The following is a 15552-nucleotide window of genomic DNA, read 5'->3' on the forward strand; positions in this document are numbered from 1 at the left end:
TTATTTTAAGTAAGAACTTATTCTAGCGTGTTTCTTGAACTTATTTCTCCTGAGTCAATATAAGAAACTAATTGTAGTGGTACGTTGCATCACAATAAATCTGGCTTCAGATAGCTCTTCCACCATATAGTTCTAAGGATTTCAGAGAAATATAGAAAAACAGTCTGTTCCATTTATAGATAAGGAAGTGTTATGTCTTGTATTTCCTTCTCCATCTTATTGATATACTGAATTTACTACCTCATTCTATTCCCTGTTTAATTCTTTTATTGCAAAATTAAGCTCCAAGAAGAAAACTAACTTATGCTTGTAGCACAGGACATTATGATTTTGATTATGATGCTAGACAGGCAACAATTAATATAACAGTATTCTTAAATCAGTAAATTTTAAACAGATAATAAAAAATAGCATGGTTACTATTTCATAGGTAGCAGATTAACATCTATATGTCTTATATATTCATGCCATCATAGTAAAACTAAAAAAAAATAAAAAATCTCTTCAGTCTGAAGTGAACATCTGAGTTTAACATTTTTATGCCACTGCTCTTTATAGTGATTAATCTGATGATTTCTGTCATTATAACAAATCTAAGTTCTATGAAAAATATATAAGAAGCATTGTCTGGAAAGCCTTCCTAAAGAGATCACCTTACATTCACTTTACATAGGATAATTAAAAATAATTTTGTGTGGAAAGAAATCATCATTTTTTTAACAGAAAACTGTAGAAAAAATAAAAAAAATAAAATGCAAATCTACCAAAGAATGTTGAAGAGCATGTTAACACTCCTAATTGTCTTTCAAGTACTTTCAATTAGTATAAGTGAGTCACTTATTTAGGATTTTTTTTTACAGCACTAGTCATTCTTCTGCTTGTATATATTGTTCATATATATATGCACACACATACATGTATACACAAATTTCTCTGTTGTATTAGAAGGATAAAACTATATATATATACATATTTTGATGGTTATTGACATCTAATGAGTGCTCTATTCCAAGAAAAGTTTGAAAATAAAAAAATACAAAGCTTGTAAAGGCTTTTGAGTTGTTGGGAGGGCAGCAACTGGGAGTTAAACTGACGAAAGGATATAAAGATGTTGAACAAGAGTGGCATGTGGCATCTATAGAACTACAAAAGACATCTATTCAATTCATATGGAAAGCTTAACAACATTGTATAATGTTGACAGTTGCCATCTTCTTAAATGGAAAACTGTCCAGTTTTTGATAGCACTGTGAGCACGGGTATCTAGAGAAACTGTCATCCTGAAATTTTCTTCTGAATTATTTACAAGCACACTTTTGTTGTTGTCACGGTTGTGGTTACAAATGATTTGTTCATACTTTTCAACCATAATTATTGTTAATAATATTTATCTTTTACACGTTGTCTTCAAGCATCTTTCACTTCAGTTTTCAAACCTATTAAAGAATTATTTTCTTGAATGTAAATTAAAAACTCAGCTTCTCTCCTCCATGTCACAACTAATCCCCAGAAAAATTTGGTACACTGATGTTTTCATCCTCATAAATCATCTGATCGGCAGTCATAACTTACCTGGAGTGCACAGATAATCTGAAGATGTTAGGAGATGCTGGTAATGGGCAATCTGAGTTCTCTTAAATCATACTGGATGAACAGTACCTGATTTTGCATATGCTTTACTTACAAAGTATTTATCCATCTTAGTAAGTAATCTACATGACAGGCAACTGTCTCAGGTAACTGATGAAAACACTGTTATACTCCTGGGATTAGAGACCAGATTTTATTCTTTTGCAGAAAAAGTGTCTTTCTGTATTGTATCTGACAGCTGGTGCAGTGATTTAATGCATTTCTTCTCAGCAGTAAAAAAAACAAAAACAAACAAACAAAAAAACCCAGAATCTGCTTATGTTATTGCTGAAATGATGTTCACAATATTTTCTAAAAGCTGTTTATTCATACATTCCAACTATTGTCTTGTTTGTCATATAAAGAAATCTCAGCTATGTAAAAGAATGAAAAAGCTGCTAATAATAATATAGTTTAAAAAGCCATGAAGTAAAAGAAATAGGCAAAGGAGTTTGTGAGCAACTTTCTGTCTTCATTCAAATATCTATCCAACATATTAATATATTTTAAATTTGTATATAAAAAACCTTCTTTACAATACCTGAAGTTATGAAGATATAAAAACAGGTGCATATAAGGCTATCTTAAATGATAAAGAAGCTCTGTTTCACAGAGCATTTACTTGCACATGACTGTAGAAATATAGTAAATTTGAGAACTTTTAAAACATAGCTTTCTGTCAGTAGTTTCCCAGAAGCGAGACTTCCAGATGGCACTGGAAAAGCACAGTCATGTATCAAGCCTTTAGTAAGCAATATTCATCATATTATCAGATATAGCAACTGTTGCCAAAACCTGACAATCAGCAAATTACTCTTGCAGTAAAGCCATTAAATGGACAAAATACAAACTGTGGGATACCTGTTAACAAGATCTTCAACTGAGGAGAGTGCCTGGTTTTCCTCCAACATTTAGAAAGTAAGGCACACAAAGTTGCAGTACTTCGATTTTTGAAAGAAAACACTTAAAAGTTATTACTTAATACAGTAATTTGCTGACAAAAAATCATTTCATGGGAAAAAGGCAATTACTATAAGTGCTTCAAGGAAATACTTTTTTAATACAGAAATAGGAAGTGTTTTCTTGTCCCTGGCTTATGTTTATGTCATTTGAATAAACATTCCCTCTGTTCTAAGATTTTTCCTATTAATTTTCCTGTTGGTACCTGTACAAACACAATATTTCATTAGATTACTACAAAACATTAAAAGACAACAACAATTGCAAAAACATAGCCTTCATACAGATATGAAAATGTCTTTTGAGATATGGCACTGGTGGACATAGGAAGAACAACAGATATAATGTACCTGGAGTACTGCTAGGTCCCACATCACATCCTTATCTCTAAATTAAAGTGATATCTGCCAGGGATCAGTCTTGTGACTAATGCTCTTTAACATCCTTACAAATGACATAGACATCAGGATCAAGTGCACCATCAGCACTTTTGCTTATGACACCAAGTTGAGTGGCGGAGTTGACGCAATAGAATGAAGGGATGCCATCCAGAGGGACCTTGACAGGCTTGAAAAATGGGCCCACAAGAATCTAGTTATGTTCAACAAGGCCCAGTGGACTGTGTTGCACTTGGGTTGTGACAATTCCAAATACGTATAGACTGGGAGAAGAACTCATTGAAAGTAGCCCTGTGGAGAAGACTTAGCATTTCCGGTGGATGAAAAGCTGGACAGGAGCCAGCAGTGTGTTTTTACAGTCCAGAAGGTCAACTATATCCTGGACTGCATCAAAAGAGCAGTGAATTTCAGTCAAAACTGAAAATCCTCCACCTACCTTCTTTGCCATTTCAGTTATACAGTCCACTGACTCTTAAATTTTAGATCAACCACAGAAGTATTGATTTGAAAGAGGTATAAAAATCGAAGCTGAATGAACACATCTGACTTGTTCATAATGCATGATCAGCTTTGAGAAAGAGAAATTGTGAAATAATGTGTTGGAGAAATAGTTGGACTGTGACTTGAATAAAGCACATTACATTGGCAACAAATCAATGATAGAACAAAGCATTCCATTTCATGCTTTTTGCAGTAGGCAGATGCAGAAAAGTAGTGTGCATGATACAGTCCCATCCACATTCCATTTTCTAAGTTGGGCAAGAGAATAAAAATGCATGCATACTGCAAACAAAAATGACATGTTTAGATATGGAGCTGCAGTTGTTATCTATCTTTGAAACCAAGTTCAGTTTGGAATTGTATGCTGCTGATCACAACATATGATGAAGATATATTTTCACAGCAGGAAGACCATAAGAGCAGTAAAGCAGTTGCCAGAATTAATTACCTGATATGACTAGGATGCCAACTTTCTTTATTGAACTGCAAAAAAGTCAGACTGATATTTCTTTATTATATTCCCTCTCTCTTTCTTCACTGCCATCCCTTTACTTTAAAATTTTGCACCAAGATAAACTTTGTGCTGGATTTTATGCAGAAAGTAAGAGATGAGATGGAAATGAAGCAATAAAACCTGAACATAACAGCTTAGAACACATGATCTATTCTTGCCCTAAAGATGGATTCCCACTCCTGGGAAAAGGTGAAATAAGGAAAAATTAGAACTTATGTGTTCTGAGAAAAAAAAACAAAAACGTTTAGTATGACTTAAATTTTTCAGTACCCTTTTAAAAGAGTTGCTTATAAAATAAATAAGAATGTAGGGAAGTGACTAAGAGCACATCACATCTCTTTGACATATAACATATAAATAATAATAATGTGAATAGAGAGATGAGAAATTCTGATTTTTTTTTCTTTGTTTGTTTGTGCATTTGTTTGTTTGTAGGAGTAGCTTTCTTACGTGGCCTAATGTATTTTTTGGCAGTGAAGAAATCAGAGACAATGTACTGTGTGTGCCAAATAATTTGAGAAGCCTTCACCTGTTAGCATTTTCAAGGGAAGAGCTGTATTTTTTCTTACATAGGTAGATAAACACAAGTTTATGAATTCTGTAGGGTGGAAAGTCTTTTTAATCTTGAGTTAAGGAATTAAATTATTTCCTGAAATCCTATGTATTCAAAGGATTTCTTCAAAATAGAGTGTGGACTTAAAAAAGTCTTTGCTGCATAATGGAGTTTTCAGAATGTCTGCTAAAACATGCTGAAGAGGCAAAGTCAGATGTGAGACAAAAGAATAACCCTTTCATTAAATGCATCTGGTTTCTGCTTTTTGTGTGTGCACTTTCGTGTGGGTTTTTTTTTGTTTTGTTTTGTTTTGTTTTTTGTGTGTGTTGTTTTGTTGGTTTTTTTTTTTCCCCTCAAGCATAAAGGAAGATTAAAAAATGTCTAAATTAGTAGAAATATTAGATGAGAAAGGAGTTTGGTACAAACTGTTATGCTATTCCAACCCAAGGAAATGAAACCTGGATAATATTTTTAGTATCAGAGATATTTCATTGCAAAAATCTAAAACCATGATTATGAAATGAAAAATCCTTAATTGGCATAACTCTCAGTTACAGCTAAAGAGCTCTATATTAGGCCTATAAAATCCTAATAGGTCTTTTAAATTTAGTTCAGTCATCAGTGTTTCTCTTTGAATTTGGAAAACATCACAATGATTTCTGTATTCCTTTTGCTTTAGCTACTTGGTAATATATAACAGTAAATTCTGACTTGCCACATCCATTACAAAAATAATGTAAGAATTATCACTAAATTATAGGTACTTCACGCATTTCTACACAACATGAGGAAAAAGTTCACTTTTCTCAAATACAAAAGCTAGATTCTTGAGGTTCAGGAATTTAAATTGTTCTTCAATAAAACTGAAGTTTCTCAAAGATAAAACAAGAGGTCATTTCTGCCAAATCAGGGCTTTTCAACTCAAATGGAAGAGAAATCAATTTTTCACATACTTCAGCAGACATCCATATTTCTCTTACAAAGCAGCTAATGAATTTCAAATGAAGCAATTTAACAACAACAACAAGAAAAGAATAAATCAAAAAGGCAAACCTTTGAATTTACAAAGAGTTTATCGTAAGTAAAAAAAAAGCTAATAAAAAAGTAGGAAATAGAAATTTTATCCTCAAGTCCTGAAGAACAAAACACAAAAGCAAAGACTTTCTATATTTAATTTTGTTTGCAAGAAAAGGGGAAGGAATGATAGGAAAACTGCAGTTTCACTAATATTAGCAGGCAAATGCATGCTCCATGTCACACAATAGAGTATATCCAAAATCTCTCTTAATACATGAATGACATATTAGCTATTTGTGACACAGGGAATCAGTACAGTCTCAATTATTTTTCCATCATCATAATTCAAATTTGTTATCAAAAAATGCTATATGCACTGCTGGAATAATTGGTTTCCTTAATGGATTTTTCAGTTCTTATCTCTTAGCGTACCTCTGAGTACAAGTTTTTTTGTAGTGTTTTCCTAAGATTAGGACTCTCAGAGTATTTATATTTCATAGATCTTCATATACTAACAGTAGATGTCTCATCATTGTTATTTGCTATTATGAATTCACAGAATTTGTGCAAACCCATGGGAATCTCACACTCTGTGAGAATAACTTGTGTAAGCTTCAGGTGGCTACAATCTAGATATAGGACACTTGCTTTTGTCATGACTTAAAAAATAATAAATAAATTAATAATAAAGTAGCTGGAGGCAACTCGAACGTTTGAGAATTGGCCAAATTACAATTATAACTGACAAAAGGAATTTGCAGTGGGAGAGTGCTGGACAAACATACCTCTATGCATCATTACCAGAGTCACCTACAAGAACATAAATGAAAGCTGTTACTTCAATTTCCATCTAGAAGTAATTCCTAGTGAATGCAGAATATAGAACACTGCTCTCTCTCTCTCTCTATTAATATTCACATAGAACTTAGTGTAATAATCCAGCTGACATAGTTTATGTTATTAAATGTGATGGTTTACAAGGGCTGTCAATGATAAGCCCACGGTTTTTCACAAGTCTGTGCTGAAATCTGAAACAGACAGCATCTACCTGAGAAGGGCCACAAAGCAGTGAAGTGTTAATTTGATCAGATATGGGAAAATGTGTTCTTCAGGATATCTTTGTGAATATAATGTCTTTTCCTCTCCCTCTTTTAATAAACTGTGGACTACTCATCATTCTGTGAGAACTTGCTGAGCCAGAAAACACTCCAGATCTTTTCTTGCAAACTACACAATTCTTGGGTACTTATTAAATCCATGTTGCTTTCGAAGTAATAACACTGATACTGTGATAGAGATGTTTAGGTGCTTTTATGTTCAGAGTAGTGTCATGCTTTAAATAATAAATATGACCATTGTGGACTTTTGATGAACTAATTAAGTGAAATGAACACTAGAGAATATATGATAATGTTCTTATTGCCATTCCTAAAACTCTCATTATTTCTTTTTTGTTCTGCCAGGTATCCTTCATATTTTTCTACAATTTTTCTACTCTTTCTCTTCCCTTCCAAAAATTTCCACTATGCTCATGTACTGAATAATCTTTTATTACTTTATGTGCTAATATTATCACTTCTGTAATTTACAACCTTTGTTATGCCTACATGAATGATATTTAACAACGATATACTACAAGTTTTAAACATTCATTATTTTTACAATTGATGTAACATTTGTCTTATTTCTTGAATCTAGGAAAAAAATGATCAATACTTAGATACATTTAGATGAGATTTTAGTGGAACTAATTTAGAAAAATACATGATATAATATTACATCCAAATAACTTCATGCAAAAAAAAATCTTACCTTAGTTTATGCCTTGTGCATACATGTTAATTTGTAGCTGACTGTGTTTACTTTTTCTATATGACATCCAGGGCAACACAGGAAAAGGTGAATGCTTTTCAGAAGGGCTTTAGCCATTAGCAAATCATTTTCCCTGCTTTCTCCTGCTGACAGGACAAGTAGCAATGCCAACAGAAGGAAAAAAAGTGCTAAGAATAGAACAGAATTCATTACAAGTTATACTTCTTGAACTTGCAAATGAAAAATGGATTGACTATATTGGAAGTCAATGCAGTACCTAAATAGCATGTAAATATTTTGAATTTCAGGGATATCTCTATTGAGGGCACGAAGGTGCATGCATTTATCACATGGATACGAAGAACTAATCTTTGGAAGGAAAAAAACAAAAAAAACAAAAAAGCAAACCAAATAACTTTGAAAAGTTCGTAATTTATAAGTAATAGACTCTAAGCAATGTGCAAGTAAAATAGAATCAGCAAAAGAGAAAGGGAAGAGTATTCGAGAGACAGATGCAGACTGAATGAGACTGGAAGGGAATTTAGAAATGATGCAGGTCGGAGGAGGAGTTCAGTAACTGGTAAGAAAGAAAAAGTTAAAATTTCAGATATTAAAATGCCATAACACTTCTATTTTTCATCCATTTTTTGATGCAGCGCAGGATATAGTTGGCCTTTGGGGCTGTCAGCACACAATACCAGTTCATGTCCAGCTTTTCATCCATCAGGAGCCTGAAGTCCTTCATTGCAGGACTGCTCTCAATGAGTTCTTTCAGTCCGTACACGTGTGATGGCCCCAATCCCAGTGTTACATCTTTCTCTTGACCTTCTTGAAACTCATTTGGTTTTCACGGCTCATTTTTCAAGCCTGTTATAGAATCATAGAATGGCTTGGGTTGAAAAGGACCATAATGATCATCTAGTTTCAACCCCCATGCCACGGGCAGGGTGACCAACCTCAAGGCCAAAGTCCAGGTCCCCTCTTTGTATTGTATCAGCTCTGCCACTCAGCTTGGTGTCATCAGTAATTAGCTGAGGATTCACTTAATCCCAGTGTCTAGGTCTCCAGGGGAAGATGTGAGTCTTCCTGGCACGTAGTATCCCCAGTCCTTCCTTCTTCCTTTCTTGAAAATGGGAGTGTTGTTTTCTTTTGTCCACTCACAATAGACACTGCCTGACAGCCATGACATTTCAAGTATGATGGAAGGTGGCTTGGAAATCACATCAGCTATCTCCTAAAGAGCTTGGGATGCGTGTACACATTCAGCCTCATGAGTCAGTCTTGGACTTCCCCTTTTCTTGCAGTGGAAGGGATTTTCCTCTCCTGATCCACACCTGGAGGTTTAGGAATGTGAGAGTAATGGGAAGCCTGACTACCAGTGAAGACTGTGGCAAAGAACTTTTTCAGTACCTCAGCCTTCTTCATCTCTGTTGTTTCCATTTCTCCCTTCTCATTTATGGGAGCAGGTTTGCAATTTTTTAAATTATTAATTGATTTATTTATTTATTTTGTAAGAGAATAAAATTTTGTAAGATTCTGACTAAGCAAAAAAGCTTTTTAAAAACAGCTCCATGAACCGTATTTCAGTTTATAATTTATACAAGCTGAGCTGATATTCAGGATGTGAAATTATTACACACAGTGTTGCAGCATTTTTTGATTATGAATCTTTGCCCCCATAAGTTAAATTCTTCTACAGATGGTCATGTATGTGATTGCAGATGTAAAGCCTGGTTTGATTTGATAATCACATGGGCATTATTTCTTTATCCAGAATTCTAAGTTATGTACATTTATTCTGAAAAGGCAAGAACAGCATAAACATTTAACTTGGACTATTTGAAAGGTATCAACTGTTCAAGTGACAGTTTCACCTTCAGAAAATACACTTTTTTTTTGCTAGAAATGGTGATGCTATCATGCCGCTGGCAATCTATGATACAGTCATGTCACAAATAGGTGTCAATTCTCATTACATTCTCAAGTATAAACTCCACTTATCAGTTCCCACATAATTGCAGATTTTTTAACAATCCCATTTTACCATGATTGCACAGAAGCTCAACCTCAAATTTCTTATCATATCTTTGTAGGAACTACTGTGGATGTATCAGATTTGGTGTCAACGGTCCACGGGCTGGTTTGGCCCGGTTCCACGCCTCTGGAAAAAAAGGAAACGGGGTACCCCAAAATAATTGAAAACAGCTGCAATGATCTGAGGGGAAACAAATTAATTTACTAAGTATATTATTGGAATGCAAGATAACACATTATAATACAATATAATCAGAATTGAAGCTAATAAATCAAACATAATGAGAGAGAGAATGCCCGAAATGTGGATAGGCCTCACCACAACGCTGAGGTGAGATGCGCAGTCCAGTTGAGCAGCAGGGAGACACGAGCAGCGCCCATGACGAAGAGCAGGCGAAAAAAAGCGTATCAGGTGACCTTGCCAGGAGTTAAGTCTCCTCTCACTAACCGCAAAGTCCCCTGGGGAATGTAGTTCTTCTCTTCTGGGCAGGTACTCAGGACTTGAGCATTAACAGTGAAACTCCCAGTGCCCCACATGATGTTATGATGTGGAATACCAAAAACCAAAAAATCACAAAACCATGACATTTGGGAGCAATATTTGTAGTTGGTATACGGGGATTTTTGTTTCAAATAATTATTGCACACATAAGAATTTCTTGTTCAGCTATGATGACAAACAATAGAAGCAATCCAGAATTTCTCTCTTTTTTTTTTTTTTTTTTTTTTTTGAAACAGGTTATTTACTTACGGTTTTCTTAACTTTTTTTTTTTTTTTCTCAGGAAAATGCTGCAGTCAACTTCTCCTCTTTTAATAGTGAAGTTTTGGGGTTTTTCTATTATCTAAAATTTGTAATACTTATTAGAAATATTTTTAAATAAATCTTTAGAAAATTATTAATTATGACAGAGCTTTTGCATGTATCATTTAAAAATCAAGCCATGTTGTTATGAGAAAAATACATCAATTTTCATTTCAGTTCCTTTATAGACTACTTTTGGTGTAAAGCTATTTTCTAATTGTTTTAGCTAGGTGAATTTTAAGTTCTCAGTGCTGTGATTCATATAGCACCACACAGAAAGAAGTCAGATAACAACTATTATTGTGTGCTAATTTTATAGAGTCATGTAATATCTAATGTCTGATAATTGCAATTGAGCTGGCAATAAATAAAAGACTAAAAATAACCATAATATATAGCAGTTTTCAGAGACAATTTTAGAAAAATAAACTTTGCCTTCAGTTAGTGGCATAGCACTCTGCTGGGTGCTACATTTTTATGTGGAAGAAACAAAAAACAATTCTGTAGAAAGGCAGGCAACTTTCTAATAAACAGGTCACAGTTTGTTCTAGCTGTCTCATTGCAATTTCATTCATTTCATTGCTTTTCTTATTAACTTTCCTGCAAAATCATTTTCACTTTAATAATTTATATTTCTAGGCATTGTGCATTTGTATTGGTATCTTGCTAGTCTGTAAGTTTACTCCTAGTTAATAAAACTAGGATTTTTAAATCCTACTTGGATTTTACACCTGGATTTTTAAGACATGCTCATTTTAGAGCTTACCAGTTTCACTAAGTCAAATTTTAAGAATGTAAGGTGAAAAGAGGGGGAAAAAGGAAATCCACGTTAAATATCTACTTTCCTTAAGTGGTCAATAGAGAGAAAAATGAACTGAAAAGTGAAAGAGTTTAAGATAGCTATCTTCTTTATCCGTAGGAAAGCAGGACAATTACTAGGAAGTGATAAATATCATTCTTTCTACAGGATATGACTTGTCTGACCCTCTGCTGAATGTATCCTACTATAATTCTACTCATCTATCTTGCGTAGGAATGAAATGGTGCAGTCACATGAAAAATTCTGTTATTTTCTTAGTTTGAAGTGATTGAATATGCATATTCCATAGAACAGACAAGTGCAGAAAAAAAAGAAAAAAAAAGCAAAAAGCAAAGGGAAAAGTGAGTATCTTTGGCACATATGTCTTCCTCTGAACTGCAGCATAGCTACTCAAGTAGGAATCTTAGTATGGGAGAGCAGCAGAAGAAAGAACTTTTAGAAATTTCTTTTTTTCTAGATAGCAAAATGCTTATCTGGTTCATAATAGGACTCTAATTAAGCTCCAGCTAAATATGCAGGCATTTCACATTTTATCTTCCTTAGATGAAAACCAAAACAATATTATAAATAAAAAGTAGTTCCGTTAGTTCTTTTATGGGAACTGTTGATCACAGCCTGAACCTCTGATTGGCCACCTGAGGCAAGCACTGAGTCAGCCACAGGAGCACAAGTGAAGGCAATTCACCTGTGCTACTGGATAGGGTGGAGCCTGGCTCCACCTCTCCTAGATCCCATTTAAGTGCTGACTACCACTAAGGAAAGATCTCTTTCTGGTGAAAGTCTGAGTTGTACGTTGTGCAGAAGGAGCAAGGAGGGCTAGCAGACAGATGAACTCTTACAATAACAGAGACTCGAAGCTTGTGAATCCTGGCCATCTACAGGTGTTCATTTGAAGAATTGTTACTTATCAGGCAAAGGGAGAAAAAAATCTTTAAGGGCGTGTGCATATTTGGGCCTCTTATGTCTAATCCATGTCAAAAGCAGTGCCACAAAAAGAAATCACAGAATCACAGAATTGTAGGGGTTGGAAGGGACCTCCAGAGATCATCGAGTCCAACCCCCCTGCCAAAGCAGGTTCCCTACACCAGGTCGCACAGGTAGGCGTCCAGGCAGGTCTTAAACATCTCCAGAGAAGGAGACTCCACCACCTCCCTGGGCAGCCTGTTCCAGTGCTCCGTCACCTCACTGTAAAGAAGTTCTTGCGCACATTTGTGCGGAACTTGCTATGCTGCAGTTTCCAGCCGTTTCCCCTTGTCCTGTCTCCACTCACCACTGAACCACAAATCACTGTATGAGGGTAGTCAGAGGTTCTCTTCTGCAGGGGAAGGACGTTCCTAACTGCTGATCACTTGATGTATTTCCAGGGAAATATAAACCTAATACAGCTGATAGAAATGTTTCTTGGGAAAGGTTTCAAGAACACTGATATCTGCTGGAAGGACAATTCAGTGAAAGTAAGGGTGTAAAGTGTCAGGAAAATTTTATAATATACGTTTTAGTTAAGTGGGGTTTGTAAGATGCTCTGCTGATATAATACTTGCAAAAAATAATTGACTGGGGATAAGTAAGCATCAAAGTCAATAGAAGCTTTCGCTGCAGTGATGAGAGTACATCCTGAAGCAAGTGAAGAAAAGTAGTAGCAGAATAAACCTTCTGGAGCTCAGGAGATTGATCTTTGATCTCCTCAGGAAATTGGTATACAAAACCTTGTGGGAAAGGGACCCAAAGGGCAAAGGAGCCAAAAAAGCCAGCTGATCCCCAAAGACAATCTTCTTGGAACAGAAAAATAGTCCATGGTAGGAGCAGAAGAATGAGCAGGTGTAATTAATTAGCAGCACAGCTTAGGTGAGTGGAGACTTCATGACTAAGCTGAAATGCACAAAAAGTGGTCTAGAAGAAGTGAGCACAAAAGGAAAATCAAAGATCTCCAGATGCTGAAATGAATAAAGTCCAAGAAGGTCACAATAATGACATCTAGAGGTATGTCAACTGTGGAAATGCAATACAAGAAAAAAAATGTGTACTGCTGTCAAATGAGGCCATGGCTGAGTACCAATGGGTGTTTAAAAAAAAAAGTAGAGAGAGATTCAATGTCCTCCTCACTTTCAAGGTCTGCTTAGGCTGTCAGGCAGTGCTAAGATCAGAGTTGTTCCATGAGGGAAGACCAGCTGGTAGTCAAGGACACAGGTCAGAGAGCGCTTTCACTGATGGGGTGCAGTTCAGTATATCCAAGCAAGACTGATACAGTCAGCTGCAAATTCAGTCAGAAAATGCAGTCCAGATAGTAAGTCAAGATCAATGGGCAACAAGTCTGAATGCACTTGCAGTGTATCTAAAGTAAATGTTGTCTATTTAGAACTGAACCTAAATGACTGTGTACAGGGCTGGGGTCTCAAATGAGGTTGGTCAGGACAACAGAACCTGTTTTTGCACTCAGGGACTTTTAACCATGTATTCCAGGACCCTATGTGTTGTAGCAATGTTTGTGGCAGAAAAGTACAGCTGACAATAAAGGATGATCAAGGTAAATTCTGTTTGCTTGAGATTAACGTGCTCATGTCTGCTGGACAGGACAGGATACACCTGAAGGTAGTCCAGTTAATATCTTTTCTATATGAAAAGAGAACTATTGCAGCAAAGACTAAGAAAATATTACACATTATCAAAAAAATGACATGAGACTATTATTGCAGTGTTTGGACAAAAATGGTGATAATAATGATAAGTGAGAAATGCAACTGTAATGTCTCAGTTAGTTTTACTATTTTTGTCCTATTGTTTGGCTTCAGAAAAAGATACTTTAAAATAAAAAGGTATTTAAGTTTAATATATGTAAGAAAATAGAAAAATCAAAGATATTTTGTAGATCTATTTCATTGACATATTCTGTAAAAACAAACAAGCAAACAAACAAACAAACAAAAAAAAAAACATACACAAATTCATTTAGAAATGCACGTTCCTCTCAAAAACAGTGATCTTTTCAACTTCTACTGAAATTTTAATGGTTCATAGGCAATTCCTTTCCCCCTCCATTCATTCTATTTAAACAGATTAGGAATTTTACTAGGCAAATATGATCTGAAACAGTTAATTTTTTCCTCAATCTGTGCTTGCATAAGGTTTATTTCTAATTTACACTCCCAGCGTACTTTGAGGTACATTCCAATTTGGTGATGAAATATGAATGTTTTAGCAAAAGGTATTGACTTCCTGGAATGATAGGGAATATGAAGTTTTTGAAATGCTTGTTGTACATACCTTATTAGCTAACTACTTTTGTGCAGATATTGGTATCAGGACATTGACAGATCAGAAGGTAAATCTGAAAAAAAATGTTATTTTATGAGACGTATTATTGAATAAAGAAGTGAAGGAATAAAATTAATTGCTATATTTAATAATAGTGAGAAATTCCTTTGCTTTACTTTGATCTAGAGTTGATGGCAGGGTGTTTAATACAGTTCTTACAAACAACATCCAGAGATGTGGTGTTTGCTACAGTAATATTTCTGGCTGCCTTATATACTACTTCCAGAAATAATTGTGAATTGATAGGAGATTGATAGGTTTCTTTTACATCCTTCTTTGTTTTTTTGGCTGTTATTTTAGTTTGTTTTTTAAGGTGGTCAAATGGCATTTGAGGAAAAAAAGCAGTAAAGAAGAAAAACTGTTTAAAGATTAAATGCTGTATAGAAAGATAAATTACTGAATGTATTTATTAATTTTAACAATATATGCCCATAAATTACCCGTGAATGTAGATAATCTTTTGCATTCCGCTACAGTTATATATATATTTTTTGAATATATCAAAATAGTTAACTGTAGGGGACTAAGAAAAAACACTTCTTCTGTGGCATGCCTGGAATTGTCTATAAGACAAGATGACCACCATGATGACAGGCTAATGGCTGAAGACGTGATTGGAGAGAGGAGTCCTGCAGAGACAGGATGGCCTTCCTCCGTCAAAGTTTTATTGAAGTCTTGTTGATGATGAATATGCTGACAATAAACTTGTTGATGGTGAACTTGTTGATGGCAAATCCTGTAAATCTAGTAGGCATAAAGGGATGCCTGGGAGATGTCTGGGGAGGATTTTGAGAATTCTGAATTTGGAGCCTTGGAAGTGCTGGATGAGCACTCCCACAGTATATGGACTGCCTTCCCTCCCTCCTCTCCATGTTGGCTAGACCAACACTGGTACCCAGACTGGTGATCTTTCTTTGTCCTCTCCCCTCAACCCCCTGTCCGCTCTATCTCTGCCTTTTCTTTCTTTTTCCCTCATAAAGTTGTTAAGCAATGCAAGTCTTATTTCAGTTTCTGTTTCATAGTTTAACTGCATATACTTTTAAGACAGTTGTAGTATGGAGATTGTTGTTAAAAATGATGATTGTGTTTGGATCTTGAATGTGATTTTTGCCTTAACTGATCCAGGGAGGATTTGCAAATCTGATCATCTCTCTCTCCCTTCATTGGTAGGATGTAGCACTTAGCATATGTAGGATGAA

This window comes from Tetrao urogallus (genome assembly GCF_951394365.1).
Source record: "Tetrao urogallus genome assembly, chromosome: 1".
NCBI lineage: Eukaryota > Metazoa > Chordata > Aves > Galliformes > Phasianidae > Tetrao > Tetrao urogallus.